The following is a 20,926-nucleotide window of genomic DNA, read 5'->3' as shown; positions in this document are numbered from 1 at the left end:
GTAATTTTCAATGTCTGGTGTTATATTTTTAGTGGCATTTTCCATTGTAGTTTGGGGCAACTGATCACATTTCATTGTGGGCTTGAGAGATCCTTGAAATACTTGACTTCCACACACCAATAGCTCTTGTAAAATTCCCAAGAGTCAATAAAGTATGAATTTTATGAGCTATAACATTTGCACATTTTCTTAGAGTAATATCCATTCTCAAAAAAAAACCTAAACAAACAAATAATAACAATAAAATACATACAGTATGGCAGAAATCCAGCATTCAGCCAATAAAGAAATAACTAAAGATGAGGTATCAGCTTTATCCATGTTTATCTGGTCAAGGTCAGGCATTCTGAGTCAGCTTAGTATCAATACAAGCAAACAAATGACTCTTGCAGTCACAGTATGAAGCCATATTAAAATTATTACTTGTCCCAAGTAATTCACATGTCACTATAATAGCGGATATTGTAATACTTTAAAGTTTATAAAGCACTTTATTCATTCAGTATTTCATTTAATCCTCAGCAATCTTCCAGTATAGGTACTTTTATAACCCTCATATTACAAGTGGTCTTTGGAAACTATGTCTTTTAGGAAAAAGAGAATTCCAGAGTTGAATTCCTGGGAGCAGATAGGCTGTGACCCTCTCTGGAAAGTAAATCTCCTCCTTTTGTTCTAAAAGAAGGAAAGAAATGAAATCTCACAAAAGATAAGATGAATACAAGAACAATGGAAGTTGTTAAAGGACCTAAGAGCAAACTGCTTCTTCATCAAAGGAGAGATTGTTAACTATAAAGCCAAGCACGAGCAGCTTTTCAGAAGAATACTGCTGTGAACAGCTTTTAAGGTTCTGATTACACAGTGTAGTGAACACTCTATTTATTCCATAAAAAATCAAAGCAAAACATTCACAGTAAATCAAAGTGTAGTATTCACAATGTTATAACTTATCACAGAAAATCAAAATATAGCATTAACAAAAACTTATCACAGAAAATGGACACATAGTTTTCACCACAGTGGTCACAAAGTTTTCAACAAAGAACAATCATTTAGTAACTCAGTCATTCAATAATCCTTAAAGAGGTTTGCCTCCTCAAGGAACACAAAGTACAATAGTCAAAGTTTACTCATGGGGCACACTAAGTTAACTTAATCTGTCACTTATTCAATCATCAATCACTAAGTACAATCATTTAGTCAATCAGTCATTCAATCAACTCAATCATTCAGTCATCCTTCATCATTCACTATTCAATCAGAAAATACACAGACCTCCACCCCTAGGTCACTAGTGAATTTACAATTTCTCAGTCAGTATATAGTTTCCAAGTAAAGACTTCTTTCAGCTTGTCTCAGGGTGGTTTCTCAGATTCCCTGGATCCCCTTCCAGGGTCCTAGATCCTACCTGGATTCACCAGACTGTCACCTGAGTTCAAAGGCAGTCTGCTCCCAGGTCCTTGTCCAGCTCTCTGTGCAGTTCCTGCTCCACATTGGAGCTCACAGTGTCCAGTCTATCTCAAATCCTTTGCAGACTCTGTTCCTGGGAAGAAAAGGCTTAACAAAGCCACAAACAGGTTCATACAAAGTACCAACATCACAGTCATGCTTCCTCAGTCTTCGGCAGCTCCAGCTGGCCCCCAGAAATCCGCAATAGCCTCAGCAGCTCTGGCTGGCCCTCAGCTCCGACTGACCCTTGGAAATCCTCAGGAACTCTGGCCGGCCCTTGGACTCAGTAGAAGTTTCAGTTGGTTCCCAGAATCAAAATCACTTTGCCTAGATTCCCAAAATCAAAATCATTCTCTCCAGCCTGAGGGACCTTTCCTCTTCAGCCTGCCCAGTGGCAGCAGCTTCTACCTCCACAAAGCTTGCTCCAAGAACATCTGACTTTCCCAGCCAGGGCCTTTCCTTATACACAATATTGCTCCTTCCTATTCAGCCCCTTCCTGTTATGTCAGCAACAGGGAATCACACTTTCTGTTTCTTTAATAGAAGCTTGATTTGAACTAGGTGCTAAGTACCTCTCACCTTAGCAATACAAAAGGAACTTCAAATTACATTACTATTCCATTAACCCAAAACATATGTGTAGACCAGAGTGCTACTCATAGCTTCTGTTCCTGCCTCTGTATTAAAGTAGTTTTAACTGTGATCATACAGCTGTAGTGCCAGCACAATATTCACATGCCTATGGTGACTATGACTATGCTGGCGTAATTCTTGATCACAAAATATAACAGACTCTCCACATAGAAGAAAGGAGAAAAGCATTTATTCAGACACCAGAAAGTCAAACCCTAACACCAGAAAGCCAAATCCAACATAGTAACAAAGAAATCTATACACAATAACAATGCAGGGGGAACCGCCATCCCCAAGCCTTCTCCCTGCAAGGGCCTTCTCACAAACAAACATTCACAGATTGCTGCCTGCTACTTCTGTCTTAGCTCTAACTGCTCTGACCAACTTCCTCTGCACTCTTCTCTACCCTCTCAACAAGTTCTTCCCACCACAGACTCATGTGACTCAGGCTTCCATGTGACTCAAGCAGGTCATATGGGCCTATTAATGGATGGAGAAAACCTTCCCATTTATATTACCATTGCATCAGCTTCCACACCAAGGGGCCACCAGAGGCTTAGAGGACATGGACTTTCCTCACAGAATCCAAGAAAAAGTGTGGGAGAGCAATGCATTAGTCAGTACACCCTGCTGTTACTGTTTTGCCCATTCCCTCAACTGAGATATTGGGTAGGGACTAGAATTGAGCAATGAGTCAAGAAAGAAAGATTGTAGTTTTCTATGTTTTCCAGATTCTAAAAATGGTGAAACTTCTCTCCTCTCTAGGAGATCATGAATTTATTCCAAAGTTCATCTCTGTTTCTTTCATTTCTGTCCATCTGGTCTCTAAAAGGTAATAGTAAGATAAAGCTGTGATTAACCAAGGAATTATTTATCTATGTGTTTCATTTGTTCAGAAGCAGCTGAGGGAGACTACAGTTAGTTTCATAGAGAAAAGGAGATCTTCTTTCCAATCACTGAGATTCTTGACAGCTGGGGGTTCAAGATGAATGAAGGAAATTTTTATTGAATCATCGTTATTATCACCACTATCACCGCCAGCATCATCAGAGCTCTGCAAAAGCAGAGAACAAAGAAGACCAAAAAGAAGCATATATATATATATACATATATATACATATATATGTGTATATATATACATACACACATACATATGTAGATATATGTATATAGATATATACATATATGTATTTGATATGAGTCATTAGTATTCTGGTAGGAGAAGTAGAATTATTGAGTACAATAACAGAATTATTAAGTAGAATAACAGAACAAAACCCTCTGAGTGAATGGCCCAGGTAAATTCCCCCTCCCAACTCACTCCATTCCAGGACTGGGTTTTAGAAAAGTCTCGAGGTGCTCGTGATCCTAGAACCAAGTGCAGCTAACTAGAGTTATATCTGGAGTTAGGAACCAAGTGGCCAAATACAAGGGTGGAGTCCAGAGGCAGTAGGAAATACTGCTAGTCAGTCAAGCAACTCAAGCCCTCCACCACTGTTAGATACCAATGAGGAAACAGGCTCAGTAGTTCAGTGATTTGCCCAGGGTCATGAAGATTGTGTTTCTAGCAAGGTTTGAGCCCAATTCTTCCTTACTGCAAGACTTACGCTCTTTTCACTACAGCACCCTATGGGGAAGAAAAAAAATAAAGTCAGAATCTCTAACTATAAACAACTCTGTTAAGAACATTTTCACCAAAATATTTCATAGGACCTTATAGATCATACACATAGATTCTATAGTGATAGAGGGGAGGTTGTTTTAAATATAGTTTGACTAAAAATATTAGTAGGGAGAATTGGTATCAAAAATTTAAGAACAAATTTGATGGAGAATTCTCAGTCACTATCATATTTTAATCATCAAATAGAGTATCCATATGTGTAAGAAGTAGATGATGAGGAGATCTTTACAATATCTTAGAGAGAAAAGGAATTTTTTTTAAAGCAATTGGGGTTAAGTAACTTGCTTAGATTCTTGCTTAGACTCCTGGGTCTCCTGACTCCAGGGCCGGTGCTCTTACTCACTGCACCACCTAGCTGCCCCTAAAAAGGAATATTTTTATGTACAGAATGGTTATAGCATCATAAAGAGAAATGCATTTGGAGTCAAAGGAGCTGTGTTCAAATGACTTACTCCATCACTTACAACTTGTGTGACTAAATATGTAATTTAATATTATAGGCCTTAGTTTTCACATCTGTAAAATGAAAGTATTAGACTAGAATCTAGTCATCATATGATCTGAAAGTTACTTTCAGCTCTAAAACTACCTTCCTATGACCATGATAACATTTGCTCTCATCTTCAAGGACAGAGATCTGAAATATGTGTCACTATTTATTATGCCATTGTGTAAACAGGCCTTGGATAATCAATTCTAATGAGAGGTATGGCCATACAATTTTGTATTTATGCTTATTCATTACAAAAACACATGGAAAATTTCTCAGCTGTTCAAATAGTTGTTGTCTATAATCCCACCTATATGTAGAGTATGCATCCTTCAAACTGCCACTCATTAATCTAGAATTTACATAAATTTCTTAATAAAAAAAAAAAGTGAGGTCTTGATGGCATAAAGATGGCAGTGTAGAAACAGGACTTCTTCAGGGCTGCCACTCCCACCTCCTCCAATTCATGTGAAAAGTGACTCTAAACAAACTACAGAACCCACAAAATGACACAAAGAAGCTAACCTTCCACTGAAGACATTCCGGCAGGCTGGCAGAGAGGGGCAAGCACAGCACTCTGGGAGCCAAGCACAGCACTCTGGGAGTGGAGCCCAGCTCTGCATGAGCCTGAGGTTTTGGCCTCATGATGGCCACAACCAGCAAAAAGCTGGAGGGACTTCAGATCACCAGCAGCTGTGTGGCAGTTTCCAGAATTATCAACCTATAGATGCTGAGGACAAAGTGAGAGGTCAGCACAGTGTGGACTTTGGGACCTGGGAGTTTGGGAGTGTGGTCCAGGCTTTGTCCCCAGGGCAAGAAGTGGCTGAGGCATGGAGGCAATCTAGCCACTGCCACATGGCTGCTTCAGAGTGTGGGGCCTGCAGATTGTAGGGGGACCAAGTGACCAGTCTGAGGGGTAATCTCTCTTGCTTTAACCTGCTTGGATCTGGATCACTGTCGGGGGTAGACGTCCTGGGGTGCATGAGCAGTTTGCCACAGCATGTGGAGGCTTCAGAGAGAGCAGCCAACTAATAGCTCCAGCAGCTGAGAAAACCCCAGAGATTGGGAAAAAGCTGCCCCCTCAAATAGCAGAGTTCTACTTGTGGCAAAAAGCTCAAAAGTCAAGTAATTGAGTGACAACATGAGCAAAGGAGGGAAGCAAGGCAAGCACAGCAATGTGACTCTGGATTCCTTTTTTGGGGACAAAAAGGATTGGGTCATGAAACAGGAGGAAGACAACAAAGTCAGAACTTCTGCACCAAAAGCTGAAGAAAAAAGAATAAGCTGCTTACAGGACATAGGGAAGCTTAAGAAGGATTTTGAAAACCAAATAAGCATAGTGGAGGAAAAATTGGGAAGAGAAATGAGAATGATGCAAGAAAATTGTGAAATGAGAGTCAACAACCTTATTGAAGAAAATAACACCTTAAAAAATAGACTAACAAGTGGCAAAAGAGGGTCAAAAAGCCAATGAGGAGAAGAATGCCTTAAAAAGCTGAATTTGCCAGATGAAAAACATCTCAAAAGCTGACTAAAGAGAATCATTCCTTCAGAATTAGATTGGAGCAAATGGAAGCTAGTGACTTTATGAGAAATCAAGATACTATTAAACAGATCCAAACAAATGAAAGAATAGGAGGCAATGTGAAATATCTCACTGGAAAAAACAACTGACCTAGAAAATAGATCAAGGAGGAGAGAGAATTTAAAAATTATTGGACTACCTGACAGCCATGATCAAAAAATGAACCTAGAAATCATCCTTCAAGAAATTTTCAAGGAAAATTGCCCTGATGTTTTAGAGCCAGAGGGCAAAATAGAAGTTGAAAGAATCCACCTATCACCTCCTGAAAAAGATCCCAAAGAAAATATTACAAGCAGCCAGGAAGAAACAATTGAATATTGTGGAAACACAATCAGGGTAATACAGGATCTGGCAGCTTCTACACAGAGGGATTGAAGGGCTTGGAATATGATATTCCAGAGGTCAAAGGAGCTGGGATTAAAACCAAGAATCACCTCCCCAGCAAAACTGAGTATCATGTTTCAGGGGAAAATATGGTCATTCAATGGAATAGAGGACTTTCAAGCATTCTTGATGAAAAATCCAGAGTTGAATAGAAAATTTGGCATTCAGATACAAGAAGCATGAGAAGGTAAACAGGGAAAAGAAATCATAAGGAACTTATTAAAGTTGAACTACTTACATTCCTACATGGAAAAACAATAATTGTAATTTATGAAACTTTTCTCAGTATGAGAATAGTTGAATAGAATAGAAATGTGCGTGTATATGTATACATACATATATATATATACATATATGTCTATATAGAAGTGCATATGGGCATATGAATACATATGTGAGTGTGTGTATATGTGTGTATAAGTATACATAGACAGAGGGCACAAGACCAATTGAATTAGAAGGGATGATACTTAAAAGGTGAAATTAAGAGTTGAGAGAGGAATATAATGAGAGGATATGGGGAGAGACAGAATGGGGTAAACTATCTTATATAGAAGAGGCAAAGGAAAACTCTTACAATGGAGGGGAAGAATTGGAAGGTAAAAGGGAATGAGTCAACCTTATTCTCATTGAATTGGGCTTAGGGAGGGAATGACATACACACTAAATAGTGTATCTCACCCTATAGGAGAGTAGGGGAGAAGGGGATGAGAGAGGGGAATGATGAAAGGGGGGGCAGGGGGGGGGGGGGGAGGGAAGTTGGAACCATCCACTTTTGAAAAGGGACAGGATTAAAGTAGAGAATAGAACTAGTTGGGGGGTGGAATAGGATGGAGGGAAATACAGTCAGTCTTTCACAATATATCCACTATGGAAATGTTTTGCATAGCTACACATGTACAACCTATATTGAATTGTTTATCTTCCCAATAAGGGAAGGTGATGAGGGAGGAAGGGAAAGAATCTGGAATTCAAAGTTTTAAAATCAAATGTTTAAAATATATCATTATTATTATTATTATTATTATTATTATTATTTTGCATGTAACTGGGAAATAAGATATACAGACACTGGGGCATAGAGATCCACCATACTCTACTAGAAAGTCAGAGGGGAGATGGGGGAAGATATGGGAGAGAGCAGATTGGGAAAGGGGATATTCAGTGGGATCACTATTTTGGGGTGGTAGGTAGGGGAAAAATGGGGAGGAAATTTGTAACTCAAATCTTGTGGAAATGAATGATGTAAACGAAAAACAATAAAAAAAGTAAAAACAAAACAAAACCAAAAAAGTGAGCTCTTTTCCATTTTTTTACAATGCTAAATGAAAATGTTTTATAACCTGATTTAAAAAAAAATTTAATTGTTAGAAGCAAGTACAACTGACACAATGAGTCTGGCCTATGATAGCTATATTATTCTCTATGCAGAGTCATGCTGTGTTCTATGGAGAGTGTTGTACTGGTTCCTGAATTGTAAGAATTTCATCTTGTCAAAAGAATGTATAATGATGTCTTTCTGGAATAGCTAAGGTAATCAAGCACAAAGCAGCCAAGAAATTTCCAGGTTAAAGCATTCAGGATTTTTTGCCAGCCAGATTGACACAGTTGTATCTCAGATCTTTCAAATGTACTGGAAGAATTTGCTAAAGCCTAAGTGGTGATACAAGCTTATCAAATTTAGCAAAGAATTATGCTCTTCATCCAGGCCAATTGGAGGAAGGCCCACCTGCTATCCAGTTCTATTGTAGTTCATTCTAAGGCTTAAATGAGGTGCTGCAAAGGAGTCAGCCTGACCAATAAATGCTGAAAGCTGCTGGTCTTTAATAGGTTCATGAAAGTACACACTCAGAGGAAGAAGGAAAGGACATAGCCACAGCAGAACTAACACCTCCAAAACCAGGCCTATGGGGTGTCAATGTTTCAATCTGGGCAAAATCTCAAATTCAACATGTCCAAAGTGGAAGACCCTCAAACCTTCTATTTCTCATACTTCTAGTCACCCATAATTGCAACCTCAAAACATCCTCAATTCTCCCCCTTCATCACCCTCCCCAAACAATTGCCTGATCTTATTGATTCCTCTCCAAATCTCTTTTGTATCCCTTTATTTTACTCTGCACCCAGAATAATGGAACAATTCCCTAGACTCTCACCCTTCAGTCTCTACTCTTATCACTTATTCACACTTCTGCTAGAATGATCTTCCTAAAGTACAGGTCTGACCATGATGCTTCCTTGCATAAAACGATTCCATGACTCTCTATAGTCTCTAAGATAAAAATATAAAGTGATTGCTCTTCTTGGTGTTTAAAGGCCTTCATGGTCTTATTCCAGCCTTCATTTCCAGGCTTATTGGATATTACTCCCTGTCCTGTACTCCATGTTCCAGCCAAACTCACTTCCATGCTGTTTCCCAAAACTCTGCATTCCATCACTTACTTCCATGTCTTTGTACAGACTTTCCACCATGACTGGAATGAACTCCCTCCTCACTTCTGACTCTTAAGTCTCTCGTCTATGTTGTTCAGTCATTTTTCAGTTATGCCTGATTCTTCATGACCTCATTTGGGGTTTTCTTTGACAAAGATACTGGAGTGTTTTTCTATTTCCTTTTCCAGCTCATTTTACAGATGAGAAAACTGAAGCAAATAGGATTAAGTGACTTGCCTAATAAGTGTCTGAGGCCAGATTTGAACTCAGGAAGATTCATCTTCCTGATTCCAGCACCAACTCTCTATTCACTGTGTCACCTAGCTGTCCCATTGAATCTCTAGTTTAGCTTTTTTTTTAAGATTAAGTTCATGTGCTATATCTCCAATGATATATCTTTCCTGATTCTCTTAGCTGTTGGTACTTACTCCTCTCTTATTCTCAAATTTTCATGAATATACTTATCTGTTTACATCTTGTACTTCCACACTAGAATGGGAGATTACTTGGTACCTGGGTCTTCTGGCCTAACTCAGATCAGTCTATGGTAATTTAAGTATGATATTTGAACAAAAAGAGATACTCATAGGTCATTCAATAGTTAATAAAAGAAAATTCATTTAAGCGTAGCAAACGAAAGATATATTTATCAAGGACAGGCATCGAGAACCCTTTCAGTTCATTTGGCCCAGTAAAACTCCCATTGTGGTCTATGGAGGCCTTACAGCACCCCCAGAGTTCCTTGTCACTACTTTATATGCAAACTGAGGAAGTGTCATAAACAATACAACCCTCAGTCTACTGAGCTAATCAAGTCTTGGGAAATGTCCCAATACCTTTTAAGGAAACACTAGCCCAACTTGCATAGGGAGGAAAGGTTAAGATATTGTCCTAACTGCACCAGGATTATTTCATGCTTATTTTGTATTTCTAGTACTTTGTTTTATGCCTAATGCATAGTAGGTGTTTAATAAATACTAGGATTAAACTGGATTATTTTTTATTGACTTCCTCCAACTTCTTTATAATGATCCAATTAAGGAACTGAAGGTCAATCATTAGTCAGGAAGGTAAAGATTGATATGAAATTTGAATCATCTAGTTTTTATCTGATTATAATAAGAAAAAACAAACTAGATACTGCTAATTATCTTTTTTTGCCCAAAATAGTTTAAAGTTCTAAGTTTGATCATCACTCAAAATAAATGAGCCAGAAGCTGAAATTAGGTAGTTTCCAACATCCAAATTCAAAGGCTTATTTATTCTTAACAAAACACAAACAGATCCCTTCAGAAGTAAAGGAGAAATTATATTTCTTAAGCATCTTATAAAGGAAACAGTCATATAAAGAAAATTCCTCCAAGAATGCCTCCCTAAATGGTTGCTATTCAAACTGCATATTTAACTGTAGTAGGTTATAGCATTGTTTTATTTTAATTCATATTAATTTTAAGTTGTAGCTGAATTTCTGCCTTTAGTACATGGTATATCTATAGCATATATGTGTACACACATAAATAGTATGTACATGTATATATGTGTGTGTATGTATAGATACATCGATAGAAATAGATTGATAGATAGGCAGATAGATAGGTGTCCAGTTTTTACTCTCTATAGGTTTCATATCCATACCATACAGAAACTTAGAAAAGTTTACTCCTACTCTGTCATACTTAGGTTGCAGACCAAGCTCTTTTTAATATGTGGAAGCAAATCTTTCAAGGGACTTTAGCAAGAAAATAGACAATATCTGTTCCTATTGAATGAAAGTTGAGCACAACAGCTCATGGCCACTCTATACTTACATTCTTTAGCCCTGCTTACCATCAGGCTTTCTCCTAGAAAGTAAGTCATGCTCCCAAAGGAACTACTCTGATACTTTCCTCCACAAGTCTTGAGCTTACCCATAACATTATCATAGCTGGTAGCCACGTACAAATGATAACCTGAAGAAAGAATTGGTTGGCATGTTGGGGTGGGGGGAGAAGCAGTAGAAATGTTTCTCTCGTATTCAATATGGAGGTAAAGATTGAAGATGCTATTTAGCTTTTTTATACATAGAGTTACTCTTTACCATTTTTTCTTTTTAAAAAATTAATTAATTTATTTTTAGTTTTCAGTATTCATTTCTATAAGATTTTGAGTTCTAAATTTTCTTTACCTCCCATAGCCAGCATGCAATCTGACATAGGCTATAAATATACATTCATATTAAAACATATTTTCAAATTAGTTATATTGTAAAGAAGAAATAGAGCCAAAGGCAGAAACTATGAGAAAGAAGAACAAAAAAGAGAGAGAAAGAGCAAATAATATACTTTGATCTGCATTCAGACTCCATAATTCTTTTTCTGAATGTGGATAGCATTTTCCATCATGAGGCTTTTGGAGTCATCTTAGATCCTAATCTTTACATTTTTTAACAATAAAATATAATATGCACAGTGGTATTACTACTACATACAACATAAAATTAGGGAAATATGTATTTTAAAACATCATTTTAATAAGCTAACATATTTGTTAAAATTGTCATTTTTTAAAAAATCTTGCACTCAATGGTAAAACATTCTCCAATATATATTTATAAATTATATGTTTTTACATCTGTGTGACACTGCATAACTTAAAAAATAATGGGTGAGTCAGGGCCCTTACTCAACAACCACTGCCTTGGAGCAACCCTGGGCCACCCTCACAGAAAGGTACCTGCCCTAACCACAAGGTGATCAAGTGATCTATCTGGCAAAGGAGGAATAGACTAAGTGGATGGGGGAATTTTTGAGTGGCACTTGTGCTGCTACTGCTGTGGGTTCCTAGGTAGCAATTATTTTATATTCCATAAACTCCCAGAGGGAGTGATGTGGTGTTTGGGAAGAAAGGGGAAGCTTGGGAGCTTGAACAGCAGCTTGACAGGGAGAGTGGGAGAATGTTCTGGAATATTGTGATGGATAAATGTGGTTATGTTGGAGACAAATTCCATGATTGGCCAGTGCAGGAAGGTACAGCTTTGACGTGTTTTCCTACTCTGTTAGTGGTTTATTAATTTCTTCTGCAGGATGTCATAACCCCTCCTCTCCTCTCCCCTATAGGGACTACTGGCACTCATTGTGGACTCCTTTGCTTTAGTAAAAGAGTAGTACTAGATCTTATTTCTCAGCTCCATACTTTTTTCTTCTCATGCTGGAATTCACCCTCTGTCACTCTACAGCTAATCCCATGCCAACTTTAAACTGTGACATTGATGGTTTTTGTAAAGGGCATTCTGATTTCATTGGAGAGGTTGTCACAGAGAAGGTGAATTAATTTTTAAAGCAGCAACAGATCTGTGAAGCTCTCTGAGGCACCTTGGGGACAAAAAGGAAAGGAAAAACAGACAAAAATCTCTACAGTGAATGCTTTGATAATTTCATCTTCTACACCTGTTGCCTTTATTTCAGACATGTTTGATCCTCCTTTATCTGAGGTAGATACACTTACTGCATTATTGCATCTTGATTCTGGTAAAATATACATGATTAAGGAAAGGGCTAAAATATATATGCTCTATCATCCATGTCAGACACCTCATGAATAAATAGGAAAAACAAATTCTCTAAATATCTCAGAACTTTCCCCTTTATTTCTGATTCAGTTCAGAGGTAAATTAAAAATATCATATATTGTGGAGAAAGATGAGAACAATTCAAAAATTTTTCATCTAAATTCTTAAGATGCAATTCATTTGCTCTCTTTGAGTATCTTTAAAAATGAAGGGCCTAAAGTGGAACAGCTTATGATTACCTACTTTTGTTAAGTTGGAGACACACTTAAAACATTTCTAAAATGTTTTGGGTATATCAAGTTAAAAAAAATCACAAACATTTATTAACTGTGCTATGTACTTTAAAAGTTTCTTTAATGGCCCTGCTGCTCTGGCTTCCACCTTCCCTGATCCATGTAAAAAGGGGACTATAAACAAATTTTGGGGCTGCAGAACCCACAATATGACACAGAGAACCTAACCTCCCACTGAGGACAGCCCAGCAAGCCAGCAGGAATTGGCCAGCGCAGGGCCCTGGGAGTGTAGCCCAGCCCCATGCTGAAGCTTTAGCCCCAGGGCGGGCCTGACCAGCCTTGGGCAGGAGGGACTCCAGATCATCAGCAGCTGTGGCCATTTCCAGATTTATCTACACATAGGTATGAAGGACAAAATGAGAGGTCAGTCTGGGACCCAGTAAATGGGTATTTGTGGCTTTTGCCCCCAGGGTAGGAAGCCTCTGAGATGCCTGCACAGCCAGCCAGAGCCACATGGCAGCTTCAGCTGAGTGTAGGAGGACCAAGCAACCAGTCTGAGGGTAACCACTCTTGCTTGAACCTTCTTGGATATGGATTGCAGTCTAGGGTGGAGGTCCTGGGGTGGGTGTCCAGCTTGCCAGAGCATGTGGAGACCTCAGAGAGGGCACCCATCTAATACCTCCGGCAGCTGAGAAAACCCCCGCGTTTGGGACGAAAGTTCCCCTGTCTGGTGGCAGAGTCCTACTATGGCAAAAAGCCCAGGGGTCAAGTGACTGAGGGGTAACATGACTAGACAAAGGAATCAAAGCAGACAGAAGATTCCAACATTAGACTCCTATTTTGCGGACAAAGAGGAGCAAAGCATGGAATAGGAGGAAGACAGTGAAGTCAGAACTCCTGCACCAAAAGCTTCAAAGGAAAATACGAGCTGGTTACAGGCCATAGAAGACCTTAAAAAGCAGATAAGAGAAGTGGAGAAAAAATTGGGAAGAGAAATGAGAATGATGCAAGAAAATTATGAAATGAGAGTCAACAGCCTGACTGAGGAAAACACCACCTTAAAAAATCGACTAACTCAAATGGCAAAATAGGCTCAAAAAGGCAATGATGAGAAGAATGCTTTAAAAAGCTGAATTTGCCAGATGGAAAAAGAATCTCAAAAGCTCAATGAGGAGAATCATTGCTTCAAAATTAGATTGGAGCAAATGGAAGCTAATGACTTTATGAGAAATCAAGATGCTGTTAAACAGATCCAAACAAATGAAAGAATAGAAGGCAATGTGAAATATCTCATGGGAAAAACCACTGACCTGGAAAATAGATCCAGGAGAGATAATTTAAAAATTATTGAACTACCTGAAAGCCATGATCAAAGTAAGAACCTAGAAATCATCCTCCAGGAAGTTCTCAAAGAAAACTGCTCTGATGGTTTAGAACTAGAGGGCAAAATAGAGGTTGAAAGAATCCACTGATCACCTCCTGAAAAAGATCCAGAAAAGAAAACACCTAGGAATATTATAGCCAGGTTCTGGAATTCCCATATTAAGGAGAGAATATTACAAGCAGCCAGGAAGAAACAATTTGAATATTGTGGAAACATAATCAGGGTAACCCAGGATCTGGCAGCTTCTACACTGAGGGATCAAAGGGCTTGGAATATGATATTCCAGAGATCAAAGGAGTTGGGATTAAAACCAAGAGTCACCTACCCAGCAAAACTGAGTATCATGTTTCAGGGGAAAATATGGTCATTCAGTGGAATAGAGGACTTTCAAGCATTCTTGCTGAAAAAACCAGAGTTGAATAGAAAATTTGACATTCATATACAAGAAGCAAGAGAAGCATGAGAAGGTAAACAGGGAAAAGAAATCATAAGGAACTTATCAAAGTTTAACTATTAACATTCCTACATGGAAAAACAATAATTGTAACTGATGAAACTTTTCTCAGTAGTTGAAGGGAATATAAATATATAGATGTCTATATATGAGGGTATATGGGCATATGAATACATATGTGAATGTGTGTATATATATATATATATATATATGTTTACAGGTATACATAGATAGAGGGCACAGGACCAATTTAACCAGAAGGGATGATACTTAAAAGGTGAAATTAAGAGGTTAGAGAGGAATATAATGAGAGGAGATGGGGAGAGACAGAATGGGGTAAACTATCTCATACAGAAGAGGCAAGGGAAAATGGTTACAATGGAGGGGAAGAATATGAAGGCAAAAGGGAATGGGTCAACCTCATTCTCATTGAATTTGGCTCAGGGAGGGAATTAAATACACACTAAATAGGGTATCTCACCCTCCAGAAGAGTAGGGGGGAAGGGGATGAGAGGGAAGGCAAGCTGGGGGGGAGGAAAGTTGGAAGCACCCAATTTTGAAAAGGGACAGGATCAAAGTAGAGAACAGAATAAGTGGGAGATGGGATAGGAGGGAGGGAAATATAGTCAGTCTTTTACAATATATCTACTATGTTATTGTTTTGCATTAGTCACACATGTACATCCTATACTGAACTGCTTATCTTCCCAGTAATGTAGGTGACAAGGGAAGAAGGGAATGAATTTGGAATTCAAAGTTTTAAAATCAAATATATTTATATATATATATATATATATATATATATATATATATATATATATATATATATATATATATATATATACAGGCACTAGAGCATAGAGATCCACTGGAAATGTTGAAAGGGGTATGGGAGAAGATATGGGAGAGAGCAGATTGGAGGAGGGGATATCCTGTGGGACTGCTATTTTGGGGCAGTGGATAGGGGAAAAACGGGAAGAAAATTTGTATCTCAACATCTGATGGAAATGACTGATGTAAATCAGAAGTTAATAAAGTATTTGAAAAAAAGTTTCTTTAATGATCCATAGTTTCTCCTCAAAATACGCTATCACAACTCTGTGGATGCAGGACACAGAAAACAATTGCCATTGAAGAGCTAAAAATAAATATTATACAGGGAAGAAAGAAGGACTTGGTGGGTGTGAGCAATCTGCAAGAACCAAAAAGTAATGAAGAAGAAGAAAAGAAGGGGAAAGAGGTATAGGAAGAGGAAAAGGAAAACACGGAGAGGGAGAAGAAGACGATCTGTCAGTGAAATGTGAACTAGGAAAAGAAGATGAACTGATCACATTGCAAAGGTGAGGAACAGCAGCTGAACAGAGTGAGCTATTATCCTTAGAGTGTCATGAGAAATCAAGGAAGGTCTTTGGCAGATACTGTGTCAAGACTTCTGAAAGAACACGAACAAGATTCACACAAGACAGGCTTTTGAAGATTCTTGAGACAGTAGACAGAGAGTGGGTCCAGTGCTTGTGGTGATGACCTAGATTGTGGACTGAGAATAAAAATTGACTGTAGCCCCTCAGCCTCCATTTGATGGAAAAAATAGAATTTAGACTACACTTTTCTGGGAGTTGACTATCCTTTTTTTTTCCCTTTTGGAGGGGCAATTGGGGTTAAGTGACTTGCCCAAGGTCATATGGCTAGTTTTGTGTTAAGTGTCTGAGGCCCTATTTGAACTCAGGTCCTCCTGACTCCAGGGCTGGTGCTCTATTCATTGTGCCACCTAGTGTCCCTGTATCTTTTTTTTTTTTTTAAAGAACTATGAAGGTGTTCTAGAAATGTTATCTCTCCCTAACTCCTTCCCCATGTCTGGTTATTACCAGGTATTATTATCAGTCTTCATTTTCTTAAATTGTGTTTTCTCCAAATTTTTGGTTTCTCTTTACATAAAATCTGTGTTCATCTATGAAAAAGAATACATATAAGGCATGTTTTTTTTAAGACAAAAAGGAGTTTATTGACTCCCCAAGACATCAAACAGTTGGAATGGGTCCTGTTGCCAAATCCAAGCTCCAGCCTCCTTTTATAGACAGTAGCAGAACCATTTAGATGTAAGGGTAAGACAATACCAAATGTTCAGTTCATGTCTGAGTCTTTATGACCTCATTTGAGGTTTTCTTGGCAGATATTGGAGTGGTTTGCTATTTCCTTTTCCACCTCATTTTACTGATGAAAAAGTAAGGCAAACAGGGTCAAGTAACTTGCACAGGGTTACACAGCTAGTAAATATCTGCCTATGATTGGGTTTAAGTGAGACAGAGTGGCAAAATCTTCAGCCTCACTCTGCCTTTTAGAGTCATCAAAGTTCAGTGGAAAAACAACAGATAAGAGGACTGGAGATAGCCTGGGAATGCAGTGGATGACCTTGGTGTCTTCAATGTCTGACCAAGCTCTAAGCACTCCATGGTGCCTGCTTCAGCCACCTCTGTGGCTGGTTGGAAAAGATTATTCTCTTACCTCCTTTCCTCTGTGCCTTCACATGCTTGGGGTAGGCATTCTTCTAACTCACCATCAGATTTGAGGCCTGTTGGTGACTCTTAACTTGGTTTAGCCTTTTGCTGAGAGAGTTTAAGGCACCATTGGGAGATGAGATTAGTCTCCAAGTGATGGGATTAGCTTGAAAGCAATGGGATTAGTCCAAAGGGGACCTTGCCTTCTCCTACAATCTGGCTGAGTGCAATACCCAAAGGTTGATCAAGGTTAAAATATAAGGGGTGAGGGGTGGGTATCACTCAGACTATGTTTTGTTCAGTGGCCAGACTTTGAACAATCCCCTTTTGGGTGCTAAGGAGAATGACCAAAAAGGACTAACAGAAGGTCACATCCAAGATAAGAAGGAGATAATAAGGGAACACCTAACTGACCTTGATGAATTCAAGTGACCTGGCCCAGATGAATTATATCCTTGCGTCTTGAAAGAGCTGGTAGTTGACATTACAGAACCATTGTCAATGATAATTGAACAATCATGGAAAATTAGAGATATTATAAGATTAAAATGACACATGTCTTTTATTTAAAAAAAAAATTTGTAAACTATAGGCCAGTCAGCTTGACTTTAATTCTGTAGAAAAGTCTAGATTATAACATTGAAGACATGGTTGGTGAACATTTCTAGAAAGGAAAGAGGTGATTACAAAGAGCAAAAATTGACTTCATTAACATGTTGGACATGGGAAATCTCAATTCTTTTTGACAGTTACTAAATTAGAAGGTGAGAGGAATGATGCAGATATAGTTTATTCAGAATTTATCAAAATTTTTGATAGCATTTCATATTATTTTAACGTGGAAGACATGGATTAGTCGATGTCATAATGGGATAGATGCATAATTGGGGTTTAGCCTCTGGGAACCCCCTTGAATCTTCCCACCTGATGAAGCATTTGCCTGAGGCCATAAGCCTTTCATTATTGCTAGGCCCAAATCTCTGTTACTCTTAATTTAGCCTAAACCCTCCATTGTCCAGATTCTTCCCACCCTTGATCCTATCAAAATATCTATACCCAAACTAGCCTAATCCTCCATTGTCTGTCCTCTCCAGGTAGCTTTCAGCTATCTCCCACCCTCAATCCCATTCCTGGGGTCTGACTTCATTCTAGGTCAAGATCCTTCTTAGACTTCTCTTCAAGATCCTTCCCAAACCCCTCCTCTATACCAACCCTAGATCCCTCCCACAGTCTTTCTGTGTATAAACTCCATCTTGCCTCCATGAAGCCACTCACTCTGTGTCAGATTGTTCTGGCCCACTTGTCTTGACAAGCATCACACATACTCCTTAGATTCACTGAATCTTTAATAAACTTTTTTCTACTTTGGCTGAGAGAAAACTTGAGTCAAATTCAAAGTCATTCATTGGGTGACTAGATTCAAAGAGTAGAGTTGTTAATAGTTCAGGGTCATCATGGAAGAAGGTTTCTAGTGAAGTGCCCCCTGTGTCTGTATTATGGTGCTTAACGTTTTTATCAGTGACTGGGTTAAATGTTTCTCATCAAGTTTGTAGATGATACAGAGCTGGGAGGAAGAGTTAACACAGTGGATGACAGAAATAAGATCCAGAGAATCTAACATGATCAAATTCAGTAGGAATAAGGGTAAAACATTAGACAAGAGTACAAATGAAAATCAGCTTCATAAGTATAAGATGGGAGAGGTGGCATGATGGAGAGAGGTTGTTCTGAAAAAGATCTGGAGACTTTATGTCACGAACTGAAAGCTCAATATGTCAGCAGTGGGATATTACAGCCAAAAAGTGAATGCAACCTTGGGGGTGCAGTAAGAGGCTCATAGATTCCAGGAATATGGAGAAAATAGGCCCATTGAATTTTACCAGCCTTTATTTCTGAGCACCACTGTTTAAGGAAACTGATAAGATAAAATGTCCTAAGGAAGGAAACTAAAATAGTAAAAGGACTTCAGTCACTTACCATGTGAAAATTGGTTGAACAGATTGAGAATTTTTAACCTAGGAAAGAAAAGATTCAATGGGAACATGATACTGTCTTCAAGTATCTGAATGGTTTCTATGTGGCTGAGGGACTAGATAATCATTTTTTATTCTCTTTAGTGTATATTCCTCATGATATAACTGACTCAAGGGATATGAATAGCTTAATTATTTTTTTGGGGGGGAGTTATAGTTCTAAATTACTTTCTAGAAGAGTCGAACCAATTCACAGTTCTACAAACAGTACGTCACCCTAAATCTTTTTCTCATTTCGTTCTTCTAGTTTTGTATCAGGTTTGTATTAAGTTTGCTTCATATCAAGTCTGTGTTATGACTATTTCTAAGATCATTATAGGATCATAGATTTAGAACAGAGAGGTACCTTAGAAGCTATGAATTCCAATTCAGAGGAGACTGAAAGGCAGAAGAGTTAGGTGATGTGCCCAAGTTAACACAGACAGTTAATTTAGGTATAATAACCACGTCAGGAACATTGCACTTCCTGTCTCATAAATGATTCCATTTCATTTTTCTATTGTGCTGTTAGTGCTTGCCATGTCCAATTTCTTCCAATTCTTTTCTCTGAGATCATATGAATAGTATCAGGGCATGAAGCTTCTGCATAGCAGAAAAGTCTTAGGCTTTACCTATTTCTTACTCCTGAACTCTGTTGTCCAATATGTTATCCACTATATGTCCCTATTTCACTGAAGTGAAAATATATGTGTATATAAAGATATATATGTATATATATATAAAGACTATGTTTTATATATGTATATATACATATATGTATATCATTTTAAAATGGCAGTTTATACATCAGCATATATATGAAAACCTTGATAAGACCAAATTTACTTAAATATGTACAAATGATATACATATACACGTATGTTTATGCAGTCAGTACTCAACTTTTATGTGGTTAACATTCCTAGAAAATGATGACAAAGTAAAAACAAAAAAACAAATACTGATATATTGAATCTATGGGGAAAAGGGAGTTAGGTTCCAGTGACCAACAAAAGTTGTAAGCTTGCTAGAGATCGCTGAAAACACAGTTTTCTGTAAGCAGTTCTTTATAACAAAAACATTAATTCTGATAACATGCACTTTTCATAACACAGTAACCATGAAATATGAAGTGCAGTACACACACAAAAAATTGGTAACATGCAAAACATTTTTCTTGCTAGTAATCCCCTCGAATTCTGACTCTTTGTGCTAACATCTCAATTAAAACAAACAAAACATGGATTTCAGACAATACTATACTGCTATAAACTTCTTACCTTGGCTGTCCTCTGAAAATCAAGGGAGAGGTTTCTGGAGCTTTAGTCCTGCTGGGGGAGACACCAGCAAGGTCTCAACATCATCTCCAACAACCTGAATGCTTGGGGAGCTCTTTTTTCCACAACAGTCAGGTGAACAAACCAGGAGCTTAATAGGATGCCAACTACTCTACAAACTTGTCCATAACGCCTTTCATTTTTTTTTCTCCACTATGCATCATAGCCACAAATGAGGGAAGTTGCCAATGTGAAAGTAAAAATGAGCTTACTAATAAAATCACGTAAATTCTTGAAGTCATGAAAGTTAAATGCTAGAATGTTGAGGATTAACTATGAAATGACATTCTTGTTGCTTTTGGAATCATGATACAACCAACTCCACTTTTTTTTCCTCACAAAGGGGGAATCTGTGAACATTTAATTGCAGTTCCTTTTTGTCTTCTGGTTTCATTTATAGAAAAAACTAATGTTTCTATTCATTCAGTAATATAATCCACTCATCAATCATTGGGCTTTAAAGCTCACATTTTAATTATAAGCTGATAAACTGTTTATAAATGGCCTAAAAATTGATTCTAGCTTCTTTCTGCCACTTTGCAGCATCTACTACAGATGTGGAAAAAGAAAACACAGGACTGGGATTTTGTGTGTGTGTGTTTATCAGTATTCATACAATGTTTGATTTATAAATAAATTCTTGGGCCCAATAATTCAACGAATTCTACATTCTAAATAAATTGACTTTATCTAGTCCTCATCTGTCCATCTTTTCTACAAGGATAGCATAAAAAACTTGGTCATATACTTTGCTGAACCTGATCTCTCTCTCTCTCTCTCTCTCTCTCTCTCTCTCTCTCTCTCTCTCT

This window comes from Petaurus breviceps, unplaced genomic scaffold, assembly GCF_028583685.1.
Source record: "Petaurus breviceps papuanus isolate PSGF00001 unplaced genomic scaffold, PetGlider_PUasm1.0 90730, whole genome shotgun sequence".
Lineage (NCBI taxonomy): Eukaryota > Metazoa > Chordata > Mammalia > Diprotodontia > Petauridae > Petaurus > Petaurus breviceps.
The sequence above is the reverse complement of the archived record's forward strand: the minus strand, read 5'-3'. Positions refer to the sequence as shown.